This window comes from Sciurus vulgaris (assembly GCF_902686455.1).
Source record: "Sciurus vulgaris genome assembly, contig: HiC_scaffold_442_arrow_ctg1, whole genome shotgun sequence".
In the NCBI taxonomy this organism is placed as follows: Eukaryota; Metazoa; Chordata; class Mammalia; order Rodentia; family Sciuridae; genus Sciurus; species Sciurus vulgaris.
The window spans coordinates 219,345-245,398 of NW_027632595.1; positions in this window are offsets into that span (position 1 = coordinate 219,345).

Genomic DNA, 26,054 nt, shown 5'->3' on the forward strand with positions numbered 1-26,054 from the left:
TTCAGTGTACTCACTGGACGAGACAGAAGGGAGACCAAGAAAAGAAGAAGTAGAAAACTAGAGGTAGAAGAAACTCTGCTGAGAACTGACATGAAGGGATAGCAAATTTTTTTAAACTAAAAAGTGGCATGCTGTATAAAATGCTCACCAAACTATCACCTACTGCAAAATTCTTCCTGTGAGACCCAGAACACTAGAAGTGTAAGAAATTGAAACAATGCAGTCTTTAAAAGAAGAAAGAGGGCGAAAGCCCCCCTGACAAAGTCTTATTCCATTAAGGGAGATTACACGTGCCACCCAGCAGTCACAGCTTGTGTGGCTTTAAATGAGCCATCTTTCAGGTAACTGTGTAGCTTACACCCTGTACTGTGATGGTTCCATCTGAAATACTAAGTGTTGGGTTTTGTTGGGGGCCGCTGCCCTGTAGGGCCTGCAGTGGTAGCTGGCTTCACCCTAAGATAGTGCCAAGAAGCCCAACTGCAAAGAAAAATAACTTTAAGGAAGTGCTTTCTATTGGCTGACTGATCTCCTCCGCATCCGTGCTTAGCTCGTGATCAGTACATGCCCTCATTGCCCACCATTAAGTCTCCACGAGCCAAACGCCTGACCCATTAAGGTGATTGGCTGTTATATACCATAAAGCTGCGTACTTTGCACGGCGGAGGCGGCGCAATGAGAGAAGAGGCAAGGCAGGCAGCAGCTGCGTGACGAGAGAAGAAGAGAGGCAGTGGCGGCGGTGGAGGAGGAAGAAAAACCAGGCACTCTGCTCAGAAGCTCTCCCATAAACATAAAGACCTTAAAACTTCATCTGAGAGCCGAGTCTTCATTGTACTCGCTGGACGAGACAAGTGGTGCCGAGACCCAGGACCCCTCGCACCGCTACAAAAGAGGTAAGTAATATCCAGGTAAAACAGCTGTTAAAACTAAACAAGTCAAGTAAAATAAGTTAAGAAAGGTTAAAGCAGTATATAGGAAGCTGGGAAAAGTAACCCCCGGCGGACAGGGAGCTGGGTAAAATAACCCCCAGTGGACTGGCCAGGTATTAAAATAATAAGATTTTGTGTGTTTGTTGTTTGTCAAGAGCTCATGTCTTTGGTTGTATTGTATTGTTGCAGAGCGCTATTGTTTTTAGTTATTTTAGTGTGACTTAGCATTGTAGTGTGGTTAGCATTTAAAGCTTTAGAAAATGGGTGGCGAAACATCATGGATCAGAATGGAGGGTCCGCTTAGAGACTTATTAAAAGCAAATGGAACACCTCTAAAAACAAAGACTGCGAGGCTTTTCCTCAGAACAATAGAGGAAGCTGCGCCATGGTTTTAGTTGAGGGACTCTAAAATATACCACAGTGGGATCACTTAGGAGAGGATCTAAGAAAGAGGGAAAAAGTAGAACCATTGCAGGTGGGCATGAGCGCAATGTGGAAGTTGATTTGCAGGTGCTTAACTAACCCCAGGCCAACATTTAAAGATACGCTAGAAAAAGGAGAAGACATTTTACAGGAGAAAGAAGAGGAACAGGAAAAAAGAACACAAGGAATGCAAAGGCTAAACTTTAACAGAGGAGGACCTCCAGGATCATGTTTCTATTGTAAACAACAAGGACACTTTAGAAAACAATGTCCCCAGTTAAAACAGCAAGACAGACCCCAGAGAAGGCCTAAACCTGGAATCTGCCCAAGATGTAGAAAGGGATATCATTGGGCTAGTGAATGTAGATCTATGATAGATGTAGATGGTAACCCTATCCCTCCTCGTGGAAGCTCAAAAAATGAGGGACGGGGCCCACAACCCAAGGGCCCTGCACAAATGTATGGGGTGATTCAAAAAGTGGCCAGGACACATTATCCAGTAACAGACCAAGGAGAGCAATACCAGGAAGTGCAGAACTGGACCTCTGTTCTACCACCAGAGCAATACTAATGCCAGAAATGGGAGTACAAGTCATACCTATTGACTTTAAGGGTCCCCTACCTGAGAACACCATGGGACTATTATTAGGCAGAAGCTCCAGTGCACTCAAAGGACTACTGAAGTTCCAGGAGTCATAGATCAAGATGATATAGGAGAAATTAAAGTGCTTACTTTATCACCTCAGGGCATTATTTCCATTTCTCTGGGAGACCAAATAGCTCCGCTTTGTATACTACCTACTACCTAGTCTTCATGGCTCATTCCTGTCACAACAACGTTTTAGGGGAGATAAGGGTATGGGATCTACAGGTATCAATTTGGCCTGCCTTACTATGGAACTAAAAAACAGAACTATGTTAGAATTAATTGTAAAAGGAAAAATTATAAATGGATTGTTAGACACAGGAGCAGACACAAGTATCATAGCAGAAAAAGACTGGCCAAAGGATTGGCCCACACAAAAGGCAAAGCAAACATTGAGAGGATTAGGTATTGCCACAGAACCAAAAAAGAGCTCCATGTGGCTACAATGGAAAAGCCCAGAAGGTCAAGAAGGACTTTTCCAACCATATGTCTTAGAACAAATCCCAGTGACACTATGGGGTAGAGATATTTTAAATCAAATGGGGATGAAAATAACCACAGAAGGAATATACAGTGAACAAGCACAAAACATAATGAAAAAACAAGGGCACAAGTGGGGAAAGGGCTTAGGAACCCATGAACAAGGCATAACAGAACCAATATCAATTAAACAAAAAGGTGATAGACAGGGATTGGGTTTTTCCTCGGGGCCACTGATGAAATAATTAAAATAAAATGGAATATAGAAAAACCAATCTGGGTCCCTCAGTGGCCCCTAAATACAGAAAAACTTAAAGTGGCCCAGGAATTAGTACAAGAACAATTAGAGGCAGGGTATATAAGGCCCTCCACATCACCTTGGAATACCCCCATATTTGTTATAAAAAAGAAATCAGGTAAATGGAGATTATTACATGACCTAAGAGCCATCAATGCTGTAATGCAATCCATGGGGCCAATTCAATTGGGCCTACCAGTCTTATCAGCATTACCAAAGGACTAGAAATCAATAATATTAGATATAAAGGATTGTTTTTTCTCTATTCCTCTCCACCCTGACGACATAGAAAAGTTTGCTTTTACGGTCCCCTCCATTAATCATGGACAGCCTGATGCCAGATATGAATGGAAAGTCCTACCCCAAGGGATGGCTAATAGTCCAACTATATGTCAAATTTATGTAAATAGTGCTTTAATACCAATCAGAAATAAGTACCCAGATATAATTATATACCATTATATGGATGATGTATTAATTTGCCACCCAGAACAAACAATACTAGATAAGGTATTTACTGATCTAATTAGTCATTTAAAGACAAGAGGACTTATTATAGCACCTGAAAAGATACAAAGACAACAAGTTCAAGAATTTTTAGGCGCTAAAATAAACAGCACAATCATTACACCCCTAAAAACTTCTCTTAGACTCGACCATCTTAATACCTTAAGTGATTTTCAAAAGTTATTAGGTGATATTAATTGGATAAGGCCTTACCTTAGATTAACTACTCAAGATTTAGGACCATTATTTAATATCTTAAAGGGAGATGCTCATCCTTCTTCACCAAGAAAACTTATAGAGGAAGCTAGAAAAACACCAGATGTAGTACAAAAAAGACTAGACGAGGCACAGGTTGATTGTATAGATCTGTCGGCGTCTCTATCACTCATAGTACTTCCAAATAATTTCGTCCCTACAGGAGTCCTCTGGCAACAAAGACCTTTAATGTGGATACATTTACCCTACTCTCCAGGAAAAACAATAGTTTCTTATCCTGAAGCAATGGCACAAATAATATTCAAGGCATTAAAATCAGCCATCATAGTATTTGGAAAAACTCCAGACAAGATAATAACCCCATATAATTCAGAACAAATTTCTTACTTAAGCAATAATAACAACGATTGGGTAATTCTTATGTTCACAACTGCTGCCCAATTTGACAATCATTATCCAAAACATCCATATATACAATTTTATCTAAGAAATCCTGTGATTCAAATAAAAATTACAAAAAGGGAACCTATAAGACAAGCAGTGGTAGTGTTTACTGATGGTTCCAATAATGGTACTGGAGCATATTTTCATAAAGACAAGGTACAAACATTTCTTTTTCCAAAGGCTTCTGCACAGCAAATAGAATTATTAACAATAGAACAAACATTAAAAGATTTTCTTAAAGTTCCTGTAAATATTCTGTCAGATAGCCATTACGCTGTTAATGCAGTTCAACAACTGGAAGACGCCTGTTTAATCAACAAAAATTCCACCATATCCAACATACTCTTAGCATTGCAAAAACTCATTTGGAGTAGAACAGAGCCATTCTACATAGGACATTTAAGAGCTCACACAGACTTGCCAGGTCTGTTAACACAGGGCAATAATATAGCTGATCTAGCCACAAGGGACCCTCATGTTTTTTCTATAATAGAAGAAGCACAAAACTTCCATAGTAAATTTCATGTAAATTCTAAAACCTTACAAATAAAATTCAATATAACCAAAGAACAAGCCCGAACCATTGTAAAAAGCTGTAATAATTGTGTAACATACATAAATTCACCTAATAATAGCATTATTCCAAAAGGCCTATTGCCCAACCATCTATGGCAAATGGATGTAACACATTCCAGAGTTTGGAAATCTCAAATTTTTTCATGTAACTATTGATACCTACTCAGGGGTTATATTTGCTTCATTACATAGTGGAGAAAAAATAAAAGACATAATATCACATAGCTTACAGGCCTTTGGGACTTGGGGAAAGCCTAAACAATATAAGACAGACAATGGGCATGCATATATTTCTGCATCATTTAAAAATTTCTTAAGTACCTTTGATATTTCCCATTCCACTGGAATTCCATACAATCCTATGGGACAAGGAATCATTGAAAGAGCCAATCAAACACTAAAGGCTGTTTAAAATAAACAAAAAGGGGGAATAGGAGACACATACAGGTCTCCTAAAGATAAACTAAACATAGCATTATTTACTTTAAATTTTTTAAATTTGGTCATAGATGGAAAAACAGCCACAGATAGACACGGAAATCCTACAGTGGCTCCAAAGGTCCTTGTACAATGGAAGGATGTACTCAATGGACAATGGAGAGGCCCGGATCCAGTGTTATTCTGGAGTCGAGGCTCCATATGTGTTTTTCCGCAGGGTGAAAAAACACCAGTCTGGATCCCAGAGAGATTAACAAGACCCGCATCTAAGACGTCATCATCCTTTACCATTAACTAATACCACTTCTATTCTTCCACCTATTTTTAGTACCAATGCTTCGACAGGATTGCCTGCAATTCCCTTTGATTCACAGACTGTTCTTTTAATGCTACGTCTTTTTCTTTACCAGGATGATGTTCCGTTAGGAATGAAACGTGTCAATCCTTATAACTGGATTCTGCTTTCTAACACAAAAGGATATACTAATATACAGTTATTTTTCAGCCTTCTTGGTGCGGAACATAAATTGTGCCAGTGGAACTCCTCTAATTGGGACAATTCTTTTTTCCTATCTGCTACTCTGTCTCTTACCTGTAATGGAAGCATAACCTTTCCTCCCACTCCAGTTTGTGTGTTACCCCCTTTCATGTTTCTATTAACTAATCATGGTACTACTGTCCTAAATTGTTCTGATGCTAACGTAACTTGTTTCCTTTCACAATGTTGGAATGCCTCCCAGTTTTCCATTGCAGTAACCAGTCTCCATAACTGATGAAGAGCTGCCTATGATTTTGTCTAGAAACAAAAGAGACTTCGGCATTACAGCAGCAGTGGTTACAGCGGTGGCTGTGTCTGCTGCTGTAGCTGCGGCAGCAGGGACAGCATTAGCTGCTACAATACCAACAGCACAAGCTGTCAATAATATAGCTGAGAGAGCCGCCTCAGCTTTACAAACACAAAAGTTTATCGATGCCCACTTAAAGGCTGGCATAACTGATCTTATACTCCTGATAACCTTACCACTCAATTAGGATTAGAGACTGAAACATGGGCAGACATCATGGCTCTTGGAATACTTATGGTACTGGGATTTGGACTAATAATCGATGCCTTATGCACATAAGACACCAACAACAGGGAGAACATCAGACCATTAAAATGGCACTTATGGTGCTTGAAACTGGCACATCTCCCCAGGTGTGGCTAAATATGCTGGATCGGTAGCCAATGATGGGTAAGCAAACAGAGACATATATCAACCTAAGACAGGTCCTCATCCCAAGAGGGGTGAGATACCAATGATGGGTAAGAATATGTTCTGCTGTTATGCAACCTAAGACAGGCACGATCCCAGGGATCCAGAGTCACAGATAGGCTCATGGGGGCCCATACCAACGTAAGACAGGGTTCTGATGCCTGGAGGTCATAATTTCAATGACGGGTAAGGATGGTGCTCACCACATGAGCTATCATGATGACCTGATCCTAAGCCCATTAATAAAACAGAAAGGGGGAGATGCTGGAGGCCGCTGCCCTGTAGGGCCCACAGTGGTGGCTGGCCTTGCCCTAAGATGGTGCTGAGAAGCCCAACTGCAAAGAAAAACAACTTTAATGAAGTGCTTTCTATTGGCTGACTGATCTCCTCCGCGTCTGTGCTTAGCTTGTGATCAGTACATGTCCTCATTACCCACCATTAAGTCTCCATGAGCCAAACGCCTGACCCATTAAGGTGATTGGCTGTTACATCCCATAAAGCTGCGTACTTTGCACGGCGGAGGAAGGCAGGCAACAGCTGTGTGACGAGAGAAGAAGAGAAGCAGCAGCTGCGTGAGAGAAAAGAATGAGAGAGAGAGAGCTGCGCGATGAGAGGAAGAAGAAGAAGAAGATGGCGGCGGTGGAGGAGGAGGAAGAACCAGGCACTCGGCTCAGAAGCTCTCCCATAAAAATAAAGACCTTAAAACTTCATCTGAGAGCCGAGTCTTCATTGTACTCACTGGAAAAGACAGGTATAAGCTTCCCAGTGGCCTTTCAACTCACTTTAAGTTGCAGAAGTATCTGGCCACTCTCTTCATATAAGGCTTCATCCTCTTGACCTGACTAATGTATGTCAGGAAAAGGTCCCCTGTGACAATGCCAAGGTTCCTTTTACCAGCCCTTGTAGGATGCATACTAGAGGACAGTGTTGCAGACACTGGGGCAATGAAGATGCAAACAAGTGAAATTGATGGATGAACAAATTGCTTGATTATGTCAGGAAGAGCACAGTTTACAATGGCACGATACCATTTTGAACATGCTTCACCCTGCAAGAGAGGAATGGTACACAGATTCAAAGCTGAATATTCAAGAAAGGTAAGAGTAAAGGACATTTTCTGTTTACGAAATTAGTTTTCACCTATATTGTGTGTTCATTTTTGTATTCTAGCAGAAATGGGATGCTCATTGCAGAAGGGTGTTTCAGATGAATACCAACATCAATGAAGGGACACTAAATGACATTTCATTGCTATTGAGCTCCTAAAAAAATCCATGATATTTATACAGAATTCTGAATACAGAAAGAAGTAATTGTGAGATCATCTGTAATCATGATAATTACTGAAAATCATTCAACATGTAAAGGATATCAATGCACTTGCAAATTCTTGGCTCTTTCTTGTTGCTTGCAAGGGACAGCTGAATACATATAGGTTGATTTTGCTTTTCTGGCACATGACCTATGAGGAAAGCTTTCTGGATACCAGAGCATCTACATCCAAGCACTTAAATTTAAACAAGTACAATTTTGGAAATGCAGCACTGAATGATGGCTGTGGAAATAAAGAGTGCACCACAACATCAGAAATTTAAACAAAAGCATATCTACTAGAATCCAAAAATGAAGACACAAAGTAAGCATAACCTGAATTTCATCAACAGACAATTTTAAAGAATACCTAAAGTTGTGATCAGATAAAGTGAGAAGGAAAAGCAGATATTAAATTATTTCCAAAATTCAAAATCTACTTTTTCTCTTGTAATTTGTTATATCCACCAAAAACATGTTACATACATAAGTCTCTAATTTTATTCTTCCAACATCTCCTATTTCAAATAGGAGTTCTTGTGTCATTCATTACCATACAAAGCACAATCAAATAATTCCCACAACCACGGTAAAGATGAGAACACCACATCTTTCACCCAGTTATCTATAGCATATCTTAACAACATTTATCAAAATTAAGTTTCTATAAAAATGCTTCATTAGTATTGAGAATCTACCTCCACTGATGCAGGGAAACCAAGACTTATAAATCCCCAGTCTCTTCTGATTGATATCAGCAGAAACTAAGATATGTATTCAGTCCCAAGTCATTCAAATCTTTAATGATATCTTACCTATCCAGATGCTAAGCAAAACAGACTGAGAAAGTGGAGGACCAAGAGCAGTTCTGTTTTGTCTTCACCTCTCATTTTCCAATTGGCATTGAGATTGACTTGCGTAATGCCCAGCCCTCAATTGAATGAATAATGTGTGTGTACCAAAGTAGGCCACTACCTCAAAAAGACCACTGCAGTTTACATATTGAATTTCATGCCATTAAAACGTGGTGAGCAATTTCTTCTTCAAGAACTTGCTGATTAATTACCACTTCAGCATGTTTATGAGAATGATAGGACCTCTCAAATGCTTAGAGTTGTTTCATCTACAGGAACACCTACTTTGAGGAATTCCAGGTCATTGGGGAAACACTGCTGACCACTATAGCAGCTCCATCCTGAAATCTCTCTTAGAAATGACTTTTCACTTCAAGCAGGTAGTTTTCCAACCATGTTTTATTCACTTGATTTAACAGAGTAGAAAATATGGAGAAATTGGAGGGTTAGACTTGTCTGCAGAACCTCTGAAAAGTAAGTGACTGAATCTTCTTCCACTCTCTCTGAAATAATTTACAGAAAAACTACCCCAAGGCAAAGCCAAACAATTTCTAATGAATATTTAATTGCACATTTGAGAACAATGTTTCAAGTGTTTTGGGTTTCATATCTAGACACACAGTCCAGGGGTTATAGTGTGAGAAATATTTAACCCTACATAAGGAGGAAAAGTGTAGCTTAACACTGAGTTGACAATTATTCCAGTGATACATTATGTCCTGGGGCATGAGGAGAGGTAGACACATGTTGAAAATATTATGTGTTCATGTCATTACCAAAAAAGGTATTTTGGGGATCATTTACACCTGAACCCCAAGCCATTGCAATCACAGTCTATTCCTCCCTTTCTGACTTTTTCTATTTCCCATGGTCTTTTCCTTTGAAGCATTCTAACCAGCAGATATCTGGGCAAAATGCACAGCCCAGTGGATGTGCTGGATCTTGCTAGTAGCTCAGGTATGTGGGTGGCTGAGGAAGGTGGTTCTCAAGGGCAAAGTCAGTTTCCCTAAATTAGGGAATGCCTGAGCAACTTAGCCAGATGCTGTCTGTAAATATAAATGGGCAAAGGGAAGAAGTGATGCTTTATGTGGTTAGTGATCCCACGTACAATATTTACCAGCAGAAGAAAAGAAAAACTCAGAAGATCCTCTTCCAATTTTCAACTTTCCCATCATTATTTTTGCAGTCATTCCTCTCAGGAATCATTGCAGTGTGATATCTTGCAGAAAATCATAGGCCTTGAACTCTCATTCATTTATTTCTTCTACACTGAGGTGATCCTTCTCAAAGGAATGCCTAACATGGTTACCAGTACTCCTGTGTTGATAGAGGAAAAGACACAAAAGCTACAATATCCGAAGTGGACTTGATTTGGATCCAGCATATTGGGTTTGAAGGGGGCGGAGGTTCCAGGCTCAAGTAGGGGAGTGCACATTGTTTGGGGTTGTGTCTGGACCTGGGGCAACATGGGTTTCCATGAGTGGCTTCCCTGAGATCTTGGCTGCTCTGAGGATACCTCCTGATGTCACAGAAAGGTGGAGCGAGAGCGTGATAATGTCACGGGTGCCATGGCAACCAGAGAGGCTTCAGGTCTTGGAAGATTCAGATCAAGATTCTAAACAAGTGCCAGCTGAGCTGGGATTGTAAGAGGGAAGATGAAGGGAGTGAGTCCCAGGGGCCTGCTCTTTTCAATAAATGTGATCCTAAGATTGTCAACAAGGAGCAGAGGAGCCAGGGTGTTTGGGGGTGTGGCCCCAGGTCCTTTGATGTAACCAGTTCTGTTCAAGAGCAGGGAACCCGCTGAAGACCGACAGCCTGCAATATACTACTTGACCACTAGGTGGCACTGTGCGACCTTAGCAGCACCAGGCATCATGGCCTCTGGCCACCCCAATCCTGCTGAAAGCAATTATTTCCCAACAGGTCTATTAAAATGGAATGAGACAGAGGTGTGTGGGAGGGAGTGTGGGTCACCCAGCTTATCACAGTTCCAGTGGCATTGCCCTCTGAAATCACTCTTCCAGGTCGGGCACCTGGGGGCGCCGCTCTATGCTAGACCGGCACTTCAGCCCGCAAGATTTGCACTTGGACCGGGAAGACGCCACCGGTATCTTGTCCCGCTAGGCAAAGAGAGGCCTTGACCATCCTGGAAGGTGGAGCTGGTGTAGGCACCAAGGCATCTACTTGGGGAGAGAAGCAAGCAAGGAAGCAAGCAAGGAAGCACCACTAAAGAAAAATAAAGAAGTTGTTCATTCCCAGTCTGCCTCCGATTCTTTCCCATGGTCTCATTGCTGCAGGCAGCAACAATGAGGGACCATGTGAATCATGCTTTTTCTGTAAACTTTCACCTTCAGTCTGTGGATGTCTTTATGAGTAAGTCTTTTGGGGACAGCATATTGTTGTGTCTTGCATTTTGTTTCAATCTGCAAGCCTATGTCTTTTGTTTGATAAGTTTATACCATTTACATTCATATTATTGAAAGATTATTTTTATTTCTAGTTATTTTGGTTTATTTTTAGTTTTTAACTTGAATTAGATTCTCCTTTGATTGAGTATACTTGTAGTGCTGTTTTTTCTTTTGCTGGTTTTTGTTCTTGTTCTCCATAAATTCTTGCACTATTTTATCAAGTATGTTTTGAAGTTTCAGTTTTATAGTTGTGAATTCTTTTAACTTTTCATCATCATGGAAAGTTTTTATTCTATCTTCAAATCTAGCACTTAGTTTTGCAGAATATAGTATTCTTGGTTGGCTTCCATTTTTATTAAGCTGGGTATGTATTATTGTAATACCTCGAAGCTTTTAGGGTTAAAAAAAAAATCAACTGAGATTAGTATTGGTTTTCCTCTAAATGTGACCAGTCCTTTCCTTTTGCAACTTTTACAAGTTTATTTATTTATTTTTTTCTGGACATTAGTTGTTTTCAAAGTAACGTGTCTTGAAGTGGGTCTGTTGTAATTTTGTGTATCTGGAGTCCCCTATGCTTCCTGTATTTGATTTTTCCATTTATTTTTAAGGTTTGGAAAATTTTCTGACACTATTTTATTGAAAAGATTGTGCATTACTTTAGTCTGTATTTCAGAGTCTTCACCAACCAGGTGTATCTTAAGTTAGGCCTTACTAAACCCATTTTTCTTGAAAGTTGTGTTCATGGTCCCTTAACATCTTTTGTCTATAGTTATCTTCTTTTCAAGATTATACGTTTTGTCTTCAAGGCCTGAAAAGTCTCTTGGTGATGCTTTCCATGGAATTTTTAATCTGGTTTATTGATACCTTCATTTTGAGGATTTTCAATTGCTTCTTCTTCAGAATCTCCATCTCCTTATTAAAAAGGTCTTCTGCTTCTTGCATTTTCTCTTGATTTCATTTTTTATGTCATCTTTTATGTCATAGATCAGCTTAAACTTGAACTTTCTGAATTCCATCTTGGACGTCTCCTCCATTGTGGTGACAATGAAGTCTGTTGTTAAAAGTATTCTGTTGTTTGAGATGGTTTGCTTCCTTCATTTTTCACATGAGTGTATAGTGTCCCTCTGTGTTAGTAGCATGTCACAAATGGGGGAAACCAATAATATTAACAATCTATACAAACAGTAAATAGCAGTAGACAAGGTACTTAGTTCCTATTTTCACATCTACAATGTTAATAGGTACAGCATTCAGAAAGAGGATCAGCAATTTCCATCAGTAAAGAAAGTAAATAATCATAAATTTTGTCTGGCTTAAAAATCAAACAATAGGAGTTGTCTATGGCTTTTGCCATATTAATTATTGTTCTGGCATTAGTGGTAGGGGCAGACATTATATATATCAAATGCTGTTAAGAAGTGTTTAGGACAGAGTTAAGAACAGATAGGTGGGTAGAAAAGGTTTGCAATTTCAAAGACTAAATAGTGCAGATGCAGTGATAATGTAAAATATTTAGTTAATGAGAAGAGGGATAAAAAATAGACTTAAGAATATAAAGGAAGAGATAATAGAATGTGGCTGTTAACAATAGAAAAAGGAGAAAGGGAAGCAAGAGAAATAGAATAGTAGCCTAGACTATACAAAACAAAATCAAAATATGCTAATTAAAAACCCTATCCCTCAAGAACTAAGCACAGAAAACAACCTTCAAAAAAAGGCTAGAAGTGGAGAGAATTCATTTAATTATTCAGTATACATTCATATAAAACAAAACAAAAAACAAAACAATACAAAAGTAAAAAAAAATTGGTAAAAGGTTAGGAAATGAAGGACTTGTTTTAACTATGTTGGATGTAACAGTGATCATATGTGTTTGCTGTCTATGCCAAACTGATTTTGTTTCTTCTTCAGGTGTGAACTGAGCATAGGAGTATGGGTTGTGGGATGTTGAGTCTTTCCTTTATATTGTGTTGCTTAAAAAGTTTTCAGTGGAGTTTAAGACCTCTAAACTTTCTTTCATGGGAGACAGGTAAGGAATTAAATGGGAAGAGCTGTCCATTCCACTCCCAGGGTGTATTCTTCAAGGGTTCTGTGAGAGGAGATCCCATAGGTGGAGTTCCTCTTTGCAGGTCCTTTGTTTTAGTGAGGTTCTGGTATCTTTATTGTGTGGCAAGTGTTGAATCAACCAATATTTTTCTAAATCCTGTTAGATGTCCATCTGTGATAGTTTGGGCAGGCCAGGAAGTGAAGAGGTGCACTGGGTGGGTCAGGATGCAGGCCACATGACAAAGCTAGTGGTTGGGTTGGTGATCTGTAAGCCAGGTAACAAAGCAGATGGTTGGGCTGGGTGGGGCTTGCAGGTAAGTGGTGGCCTGGCAAGCTTGGTTATGTGCCAGGAAGTGAAGCTGCAGGTTTATTAGGCCAAGTGGTGGGCAGAATGGGAGACCAAGAGTCAGGGGACTGGGTCTGGTGGTTCTAGAGAGCTCAGGCAAGTCTGGATTGAGAGACCAGGCAGACAGTTTGGGTCAAGACCAGGCAGATGCCAGGGATGTTCATATGCTGGGTCTGGGCAGTGCCAAGACCAACCAGGCTGAAAAACTGAGAGCCACTTGTCCTGAGAGTCACCATATCAACTTCCTGATCCATTGTAGCTAGCCTTATAAACTCCTGTAATTCACAGATCTCACATGGTCGGGGGAGAGTCAGGTTCTCCCTACCATATTCAATTTGAGTGCACCAGGGAAAAATGCTCTGTTTCTAATTTTCCCTGGGTTTCTTAGGGTCAGCTAAAAGTCTCTGCTAGGCTGAGATAGGTTTATGCACACCTAACCATGAACTCCCAGATCTGGGTTTCCACTTCCCATTGGCACATTTGTGGTGTACTCCCAAGATGGATCCTGTTTTGGCTTTCTATTGACAATTGATAAACTTAGGGTGACTTGTTTTAGACCCATTTAATGAGTTGAGAGTCGACTGCCCATCCAGTCTCAGGACCAACTCAGAGCAGCCGGGTGAGTCTCTCCCGTTGGGGAGGCGTCCCGGATGGGGCAGTAGTCCTGGAACGCAGGGAACTTTGTGAAGTAGAGCTGCCTGGCAAGACACCCCTCCCCCCGCTGGAGCAGTGAACTCAGACAACTGGGAGCATCTTAGAGGGGGCCACTCAGCACAGTGCTTGGACTTGGAGCAACCACTGGGACTCCGGGCAGCTACCCAGAGGAGGAGCTGTGAGGAGAGCTGTTTGGACTCGAAGCATCCGCTTCTGAGCACAGGGGCCCACCCGGAGGAAGAGGAGGAGCATGGCAGGTTGCTTGGACTCGGAGTGACTGCCCAGGGCTATGGGTGGTTGGTGGGAGGAGGAGGCACGCAGTGAGTTGCCTGGACTCCCAGTGACCGCACCGGAACACCGGGCAGCTGTCCGGAGGAAGAGACATGCAGCGAGTCGCTGGGACTTGGAACGATTGTACGGGGCTCTAGGTGGCTGCTCAGAGGAGGGGCCGCATATCCAGGCGATTAGGTACAGAGCAGGGTCCCAGGACCTAGGAGGCTTCTTGGTGGAAGAGACGCACAGAGACGTGCTTAGGGGCAGAGCGACAGTTCCAGGACTGCGGGCAGATTCTCTGAGGAGAGGCAGCCTAAGGAGACTCGTCTGTGAAGGGTGAGGCTCCCAGGAACAGGAGGTAGGTCTGGGCCCCTGTGAACATCGCAGAGGAAGGCAGCCCACCCCAGGCAGTAGTTGTAATTGAGGGGAACCTTTAGGAGGGGAACTGACCAGCGAGACCTCCCAACGGGGTGAGTCTTCCCTGCCGGGTGAGGTTTTCCCACAAGGACGGAAAAACCAGAGACACAGGCCCAAACGGGCCTTGCCTCAGCCCACAGCCTAGTTCCCCTTTGGATGACCATTGGTCAACAAGTGGAGGCACCTCTGCCCACTAGCAGGGAATATACCACACCGGAAGGCCACTAACCTTAGAGAGGCAGCTTCCTTGTGGAGCACCACACGATCAACTTACTCCAAGACATTAGCATACTGAAGGCTAAGACGGGATATACTAGAAATCTTCAGGGACATTATAAGTCAATAGTGGACCGCTGCAATATCTCAGCAGTCCACTGATACCTGAACAATATGAGAAAACAAGGGAAGAAAATGCCCCAAACAAATCTAGATGTTACACCAATAAAACCCAATGACAGCATGGTACAAGAAATGACAGAAAAGGAGTTCAGAATGTACATAATTAAAATGATCAGGGAAACAAACGATGAGAGGAAAGAGCAAATGCAGGCACTGAATGATGAGATGAAAGAGCAAATGCAGGCATTGAATGATTGCACCAATCGACAGTTAAAAGGGCAAATACAGGAAGCAAAAGATCATTTCAATAAAGAGTTAGAGATATTGGAAAAAAAAAACAAACAAAAATCCTCGAAATGATGCAAACAATAAACCAAATTAAGAACTCCATAGAAAGCATATCCAATAGGATAGAACACCTGGAAGACAGAACCTCAGACATTGAAGACAAAATATTTAACCTTGAAAACAAAGTTGAACAAACAGAAGATGGTAAGAAATCATGAACAGAATCTACAAGAACTATGGGATATCATGAAAAGGCCAAATTTAAGAATTATTGGGATTGAGGAAGGCTTAGAGAAACAAACCAAAGGAATGAACAATCTATTCAATGAAATAATATCAGAAAATTTCCCAAATCTGAAGAATGAAATGGAAAATCAAGTTCAAGAGGCTTATAGGACTCCAAATACACAAAATTACAACAGACCCACACCAAGGCACATTATAATGAAAATACCTAACATTCAAAATAAAGACAGAATTTTTAAGGCTGTGAAAGAAAAGAACCAAATTACATTCAGGGGGAAACCAATACAGATATCAGCAGATTTTTCAATCCAGACCCTAAAAGCTAGAAGGGCCTGGAATGACATATTTCAAGCCCTGAAAGAAAATGGATGCCAACCCAGAATCTTATACTCAGCAAAACTTACCTTCAAATTTGACAATGAAATAAAATCCTTCCATGATAAACAAAAGCTAAAATAATTTACAAAAAGAAAGCCAGCATTACAGAATATTCTCAGCAAAATAATCATGAGGAAGAGATTAAAAACAAAGAAGCAATTCAGCAAAGGGAGGAATTATCCTAAAGGAATTTTCAAATAAAGGAGGAACCAAGTAGTGTAAAATAAATAAATAAATAAAATTTAAAAAAGAACCAAATGATTGGGAATACAAATCATATCTCAGTAATAACCCTGAAAGTTAATGGCCTGAATTCATCAATCAAAAGACATAGACTGGCAGATTGGATTAAAAAGAAAGCTCAATATGTTGCCTGCAAGAGAGTCACCTCATAGAAAAAGATGCCCATAGGCTAAAGGTGAAAGGATAGGGAAAAACATACCATGCACATGGACTCAGCAAAAAAGCTGGAGTATCCATCCTCATTTCAGATAATGTGGACAATCAAGCCAAAGTTAGTCAGAAGGGATAAAGAAGGATATTTCATACTGCTTAAGGGAACCATAAATCAGCAAGACATAACAATCATAAACATCTATGCCCTGAACAGTGGCTCATCCATGTATGTGAAACAAATCCTTCTCAATTTCAGAAACCAAATAGACCACAACACAATAATACTAGGAGATTTTAACACGCCTCTCTCACTAATGGACAGATCTTCCAAACAAAAATTGAATAAAGAAACCACAGATCTCAATAACACAATCAATAATTTACACTTAACGGACATTTATAGAATGTACCATCCAACCAAGAGCGAATACACTTTCTTCTCAGGAGCACATGGATCCTTCTCTAAAATAGACCATATATTATGCCACAAAGCTAATGTTAGCAAATACAAGAAGATATAGACACTACTTTGTATTCTGTAAGATCATAATGGATTGAAGTTAGAAATAAATGAAAGAGTAAAAATCAGAAACTACTACAACACCTGGAGATTAAACAATATGCTATTATATGATGAATGGATAACAGAAGATATTAGGAAGGAAATTAAGAAATTCTTAGAGGTAAATGAGAACAAATAAACATCATATCAAAATCTCTGGGACACTATGAAAGCAGTACTTAGTGGAAAATTTATTTCATGGAGCACATTTAATAAAAGAAGTAAAACTCAACAAATAAACGACCTAACACTACAGCTCAAAGCCCTAGAAAAAGAACAGACCACCACCAAAAGTAGTAGAAGACAGGAAATAGTTAAACTCAGAGCTGAAATCAATGAAATTGAAACTAAAGAAACAATACAAAAAATTGACAAAATAAATAGTTGGTTCTTCAAAAAAATAAACAAAATTGATAAACCTTTAGCCACCCTAACAAAGAGAAGATGAGAGAAAACCCAAATCACTAAAATTCGGAATGAACAAGGAAATAACACAACAGACACAAGTGAAATACAAAACATAATTAGAAGCTATTTTGAAAATCTATACTCCAACAAAATAGAAAATTTCGAAGACATCAACAGGTTTCTAGAGACATATGAATTGCCTAAACTGAAAGAGGAGGACATACACAATTTAAATAGACCAATTTCAAGTAATGAAATAGAAGAAGTCATCAAAAGCCTACCAACAAAGAAAAGTCTGGGACCAGATGGGTTCTCAGTCGAGTTCTATAAAATCTTTAAAGATGAGATCATTCCAATACTTCTCAAAGTATTCAATAAAATAGAAGAGGAGGGAACCCTCCCAAACTCATTCTATGAAGCCAATATCACACTGATACCTAAACCAGACAGAGACACATCGAGGAAAGAAAGTTTCACACCAATATCCTTAATGAACATCGACGCAAAAATTCTCAAAAAAATTTAAGCAAATCGCATACAAAAACATATTAAAAAGATAGTGCACCATGATCAAGTGGGTTTCATCCTGGAGATGCAAGGTTTGTTCAACATCAGGAAATCAATAAATGTAATTCACCATATCAATAGACTTAAAGTCAAGAATCACATGATTATTTCAATAGATGCAGAAAAAGCATTTGATAAAATACAGCACCCCTTCATGCTCAAAACACTAGAAAAAATAGGGATAGTGGGAACATTTCTTAACATTGTAAAGGCCATCTATGCTAAGCCCATGGCTAATATCATTCTAAATGGTGAGAAACTGAAAGCATTCCCCCTAAAAACTGGAACAAGGCAGTGATGCCCTCTTTCACCACTTCTATTCAATATCGTCCTTGAAACTCTAGCCAGAGCAATTAGACAGACCAAAGAAATTAAAGGAATATGAATAGGAAAAGAAGAACTCAAACTATCCTTTTTTGCTGATGATATGATTATATACTTAGAGGAACCAGGAAATTCCACCAGAAAACTTTTAGAACTCATAAGTGAATTCAGTAAAATACTGGGATATTAGATCAATGTACATAAATCTAATGCATTTTTATACATAAGTGATGAATCTTTGGAAAGAATAATTAGGAAAACTACCCCATTCACAATAGCCTCGAAAAAAATAAAATACTTGGGAATCAATCTCACAAAAGAGGTGAAAGACCTCTACAATGAGAACTACAGAACACTAAAGAAAGAAATTGAAGAAAACCTTAGAAGATGGAAAGATCTCCCATGTTCTTGGATAGGGAGAATTAATATTGTCAAAATGGCCATATTACCTAAAGTGCTATACAGATTCAATGCAATTCCAATTAAAATCCCAATGATGTACCTTACAGAAATAGAGCAAGCAATTATGAAATTCATCTGGAAGAATAAGAAACCCAGAATAGCTAAAGCAATCCTTAGCAGGAAGAGCGAAGCAGGGGGTATTGCAATACCAGATCTTCAACTCTTCTACAAAGCAACGGTAACAAAAATGGCATGGTATTGGTACCAAAATAGAAAGCTAGATCAATGGTACAGAATAGAGGGCATGGACACAAACCAAAATAAATACAATTTTCTCATACTAGACAGAGGGGCCAAAAATATGCAATGGAGAAAAGATAGCCTCTTCAACAAATGGTGCTGGGAGAATTGGAAATCCATATGCAACAGAATGAAACTAAACCCATATCTCTCACCATGCACGAAACTAAACTCAAAATGGATTAAGGACCTCGGAATCAGACCAGACACCCTGCAGATTATAGAAGAAAAAGTAGGTCCAGATCATCAACATGTCAGCTTAGGACCAGACTTCCTCAACAGAACTCCCATAGCACAAGAAATAAAAGCAAGAATCAATAACTGGGATACATTCAAACTAAATAGCTTTCTCTCAGCAAAGGAAACTATCAGCAATGTGAAGAAAGAGCCTACAGAGTGGGAGAAAATCTTTGCCAATCATACTTCAGATAGAGCACTAATCTCCAGAATCTATAAAGAACTCAAAAAACTCTACATCAAGAATGCAAATAACCCAATCGACAAATGGGCTAAGGAAATGCATAGACATTTCACAGAAGATCTACAAGCAATCAACAAACATATGAAAAAATGTTCAATATCTCTAGTAATAAGAGAAATGCAAATCAAAAGCACCCTAAGATTCCATCTCACCCCAAATCGAATGGCGATTATCAAGAATACAAGCAACCACAGGTGTTGGCGAGGATGTGGGGAGAAAGGTACACTCATACATTGCTGGTGGGGCTACAAATTAGTGCAGCCACTCTGGAAAGCAGTGTGGAGATTCCTTAGGAAACTTGAATGGACCCACCATTTGAACCAGCTATCCCACTCCTTGGCCTATACTCAAAGGACTTAAAATCAGCATACTACAGAGATTCAGCCACATCCATGTTCACAGCCGCTCAATTCACAATAGCCAGATTGTGGAACCAACCTAGAAGTCCTTCAATTGATGAATGGATAAAGAAACTGTATATATATATATATATACAATGGAATATTACTCCACCATAAAGAATGATAAAAAATATGGCATTTGCAGGCAAATGGATGATATTGGAGAATAGCATGCTAAATGAGATAAGCCAATCTCAAAAAACCATAGGATGAATGATATCGCTAATAAGTGGATGACGACACATAATGGGGGGTTGGAGGGGTTAGTGTTAGGGTTAGAGTTAGGGTTAGGGAGGAGGCAAGAATGGAGGAAGGAAGGATGGTATAGAGGGAAAACAGGGGTTGGAGGGGTGGGGGGAAGGGAAAAATAAAAGAATGAATCAAACAATATTACCCTATGTAAATTTATGATTACACAAATGGTATGCCTTTATGCCATGTACAGAGAAACAACATGTATCCCATTTGTTACCAATAAATAAATAAATAAATAAATAAATAAATAAAAAATAAGCAATCCTAGATCCAAAGCTTGGTAACAAGATTTTGTAAATGGGAACTAGAAAAATCAAAATGCCAAGGGCTAAGGAATGTAGAGAACTGGAGCTCTTTTGCAATCTTACATTCTGCCTTTCTCAGATAAAGTATATTTGACTTATGAAATTAGAAAATTTTTTCAAACACCGTATCTACTAAAAGGTTAGTGTGGGATAAAATTCAGAAACATTATTGCCTGACTCTAAAACTCAAATACCTTTCCTAGACCAAACTAAGTATGCAGATGATCTAGAACAAGAAGGAAATGAAGTGAAATTTCTGCAATAAATGCAGAATACATTTTATATTCATATTCCCTGAGTAACTTTTATTAGAAATGTTCATGAGAGGACAGTTTAACTGTTTTGGAAACCCTGAATAATATGAATAAATAGCTTCAGGCTATGTTTAAGAAATGAAATCTCAATGATTTTTTATAAATGTCTTATTATGGGTTAATTTAGAAAATGTGTTTACTGTACTCCATATACCCACAATGTTTTCAATCCTTTTTTGGTATTTGTGGGCTATTTATCACTTTTAAACTCAACTAACTGAAACACTGTGCCTGAAACAACCCATTAATATGAAAGCAATTGCTCAAGACAGATCTGCTGAGAAGACATTTCTCCAGCTACAATTTAACCCAACCCCTGAGTATTGTGGAAGTCATCATTTGATATTAACTGTGGAAACCTCCATTGGAATCAAGCTTTTTTATTTTTTATTTTTACAGAATGCATTTTGATTCATTATACACATGAGGTAGAACTTTTCATTCTAATGGCTGCACACACTGTACATTCACACCATTCATGTACTCATGAATGTACATAGGGTAATGTTATTTGTCTCATTCCACATCTTTCTTTCCCCACTCCCTCCCCCCTCTTTTTCCTCTATACAATCCAATGTTCCTCCATTCTTCCCTAACACCACCCCTCTTTATGAATCAGTATTCATTGGTCTGAGAAAACATTCTGTCTTTGCTTTTTTGGGATTGGCTTATTTCACTTAGCATGATATTCTCCAATTTCATCCATTTTCATGCAAATGCCACAATTTTATTCTTCTTTATGGCTGAATAACATCCCATTGTGTATATATACCAGTTTCTTTATCCATTCATCTACTGAAGGGCATCTAGTTTGGTTCCACAATCTAGCTATTATGAATTCAGGTGCTCTAAACATTGATGTGGCTGCATTACTGTAGTATGCTGATTTTAAGCCATTTGGGTATAAACTGAGGAGTGAGATAACTGGGTCAAATGGTGGGTCCATTCCAAGGTTTAAAGAATTTCCATACTGCTTTCCAGAGTGGCGGCATCAATTTGCAACTCAACCTGCAATGTATGAGTGTACCTTTTTCCCCACATCCTTGTCAACACCTACTATTGCTTGTATTCCTGATAACAGCCATTATAATTGGAGTGAGATAAAATCTTAGGGTGGTTTGGATTTGGATTTGCATTTCTCTAATTACTGAAGATGTTGAGCACTTTCATGTATTTGTTGATTGCTTGTGGATGTTCTGTGACGTGTCTGCTTAGTTTCTTAGCCCATTTACTGATTGAATTCTTTTTTATTTTTGATGTAAAGTTTTTGTTCTGTCTGAAGTGCAAGTGGAAAAGATTTTCTTCCACTCTTCAGGCTCTCTTTTTACATTCTCAATTATTTCTTTTGCAGAGGAAAAGTTTGTTAGTTTGAATACATCCCACTTATTTATTCTTGCTTTCATTTCCTGCTTTATAGGAGTCTTGTTAAGGAAGTCTGGTCCTAAGTCAACATGATGAAGATTTGGACCTACTTTTTCTCCTATTTGAGGCAGAGTCTCTGGTCTAATTCCTAGGTCCTTGATTGATTTTGAGTTGAGTTTTGTCCAGGGCAAGAGACAGGGGATTAATTTCATTTTATTGCATATAGATTTCCATTTTCCCAATGGAGAAAAACTCAAACAATTCGCTCTAAAACCTGGAACAAGACAGGGATGCCCTGTTTCACCACTTCTATTCAACATTGTCCTTTAAACACTAGTTAAAGCAATTAGTCAGATCAAAGAAATTAAAGGGATATAAATTGGAAAAGAAGAACTCAAACTATCACTACTTGTTAAGGACATGTTTCTATATTCAGAGGATCCAAAACACTCCACCAGAAAACTTCTAGAACAATAAATGAATTCAGCAAAGTAGCAGGATCTAAAAATCAACACACATAAATCTAATGCATTTCTATTCATAAGTGATAAATGCTCTGAAGGAAAAATTAAGGAAACTGATCCATTCACAATATCCTCAAAAAATAAAACATTTGGGAATCAATCTAACAAAAGAAATGAAAGAACTTTACAATAAAAACTACAGAATACTAAAGAAAGAACTTAAAGAAAACCCTAGAAGATGGAAAGATCTCACATGTTCTTGGATAGGCAGAATTAATATTGTCAAATTGGCCATAATACCAAAAGGGCTATACAGATTCAATGCAATTCTAATTAAAATCCCAAATGATGCACCTCATAGAAACAGAGAAAGTAATCTGAAACTCATTTGGAAGAATAAGAGACCCAGAATAGCCAAAGCAATCCTAAGCAGGAAGAATGAAGCAGGAGGTATCACAATACCAGACCTTAAACTATAGTACAGAGCAATAGTAAAAAAAAAAAAAAAATGGCATTGTATTGGCATCAAAATAGACAATGGCACAGAATAGAAGACACAAACCCACATAATACAGTTATTTCATACTAGACAAAGGTACCAAAATCATATAATAGAGAAAAGATATCCTCTTAAACAAATGGAATCAAGCTTTTAATGTGTTGACATTTGGGGTAGTCCTATCCAAACCACAGCATCGGCATTATCTAATTTCTATCTATTGCACAAATTTATCTTTGAGAAGAAACATTTTATTTCTCATTAAACTCAAATCATATTTACTGATATTACACTACTTATGGGGCACCGTGGTTGATACTCTGCTCATGATGAGCATCACTGTGAGAAAGAATTTTACTGGGACACAATTCAATTCATAAGAATGACAAGCTAGGTACAGTAGTGCATGCCATAATCCCAGCAACTTGTGAGACTAAGGTAGAGGGATTCAAGTAAGACACCAGTGTCAGCAACTTACTGAAAACCTCTTTCACATTTAAAACAAAACTAAAAGGGCTGGAGATGAAACTCAGTCATAAAGCACCCTTGGGGCTCTTATCAGTACTAAAAAATAAATAAATAAAAACAAGGCCAAAATGAAATGAAAAGGTACAGGTATGCTCCCTGCACCATGGTTAAGACATATATAAATGCCTTAGAATATTACAGTCCATAAGATGAGTAAACATGTTCTACTTTTATACAAAACCCAAATTGTTTGTGTTATTCTAAGATTCTAAATTTTGGCAAAATCAATCATATTTAACATTTACATTAATATGTGATATGCATATAAAACACAAAGCATTCATGTGAAATTTCATGAAAGTTATCAAAACATTTCTATAACAAGAAAATAAAACTAACCTTGCTCAGAACACACCAAAAATCAATTTCCTCTACCATAATATGAGGCAACTGAGATCTCAAAAACTAATGTAGATCAGTTATTTATATTTATACAAATGTTTGATTATATACAATTTAAAAATACTTAAAATACATGAATAGTACAATATATTTGTCACCCAGATTCAACATCTGCTAATTATATTCCATTTTTGCTTCTTATATGTTCCTTCCCACTCCCCAGCCAAGCCTCACTTTATTTATTTTTGGGTGAATTTAGATGAACACATATTGAATGTAATAATTAACTGTATGTTTTTGAAAAGTACACCTATAAAATCTCACTGCTTTGCTTTTTTTTTATTGTCAACAAATGGGATACATGTTGTTTCTGTTTGTACATGGAGTAAAGGCATACCATTTGTGTAATCATAAATTTACATAAGGTAATGTTTGATTCATTCTGTTTTCCCTCCCCCCACTCTTTTCCCTCTATACAGTCCTTCCTTCCTACATCCTTGCCCCCCTCCCTAACCCTAACCCTAACCTTAGCACTAACCCCTCCCACCCCTCATTATGTGTCATCATCCACTTATCAGCGAGATCATTCTTCCTTTGGTTTTTTGAGATTGGCTTATCTCACTTAGTATGATATTCTCCAATTGCATCTATTTGCCTGCAAATGCCATAATTTTATCATTCTTTATGGCTGAGTAATATTCCATTGTTTATATACACCACAGTTTCTTTATCCATTCATCAATTGAAGGACATCTAGGTTGATTCCACAATCTGGCTATTGTGAATTGAGCGGCTATGAACATTGATGTGGCTGTATCTCTGTAGTATGCTGATTTTAAGTCCTTTGGGTATAGGCCAAGGAGTGGGATAGCTGGGTCAAATGGGGTTCCATTCCAAGCTTTCTGAGGAATCTCCGCACTGCTTTCCAGAGCGGCTGCACTAATTTGCAGCCCCACTAGCAATGTATGAGTGTACCTTTTCCCCACATCCTCACCAACACCTATTGTTGCTTGTATTCTTGATAATCGCCATTCTAATTGGGGTGAGATAGAATCATAGGGTGCTATTGATTTGCATTTCTATTATTACTAGAGATGTTGAACATTTTTTCATATGTTTGTTGATTGCTTGTAGATCTTCTGTAAAGTGTCTGTTCATTTCCTTAGTCAATTTGTTGATTGGATTATTTGTATTCTTGGTGTAGAGTTTTTTGAGTTCTTTACAGATTCTGGAGATTAGTGCTCTATCTGAAATATGAGCGGCAAAGATATTCTCCCACTCTGTAGGCTCTCTCTTCACATTACTGATAGTTTCCTTTGCTGAGAGAAAGCTTTTTAGTTTGATTCTATCCCAGTTGTTCATTCTTGCTTTTATTTCTTGTGCTATGGGAGTCCTGTTAAGGAAGTCTGATCCTAAGCCAAATATTTACAATATCCCAGGAAAAATTCCTGTGGATCTTCCTAGTCAACATTTTCCTTCCCCAGATAAAAGCTATGATCATGGTTTTTTGAACCATGTGTTCATTCTGTCTACAATCATACAATGTGCATGAGTTTAGTTTCAATTGTTTCAGAACACAATCTTTGTGAGATTCAACCAGAGTGTGCTTCAGTAATATGTTCCTTTGTAATGCAGAACCATGTTTTATTGTGTAGATGCTTGACAATTTGTTCATTCATTTCAGTACTGAAAAACAACTGGGTTATTTTCTGTTTTGCACTATTAGGACTACAGGGCCTGTTCACATTCTTAAATAAATACCTTTTGCAATCAGTTTAATTTCTCACCAGTATTTATATGTGTTAGCTTTTGATTTTTACTAGTTACTTAAGGATTACAATATGCATCTTAACATATTCTGATTTTCAAAGTTACTATAGGATAAATTTAGTAATTGAAATATATAAAAATCTTAGAATTTTTTGTTCAATAATTGTTTTGTATTTGTGCATTAAACCTTCCACAATACAGTGTTATTTTTTGCTTTAAGTAATCATAGGTTTTTCAAAGAGATGAAGAGAAAATATATTAATGGATATTTAAGAAGACTCACATTAAGCTAGAAAATGTAATATTTTCTTTGTTTCACCCACAGGTTTTCTATTCATCAATGAATACTGGCTACAATAGTTATTAGTATAATTATGTTAATATGATTATATATATTTATTCATTAGTATAGAATATTCTGTATGTTTTTTACTAACAGACAAGTTTAAACAACATTTATGGGGCTATGGTTGTATAGTTAAATGGTACAGTACTTGTCTGGCATGTGCAAGACCCTGTGTTTGGTTACCAGAAGCACAAAAACAAATGCAATGGTTTCCATTAAGGCCATGATAATACACTGACATTCTATCAGATATTTGGT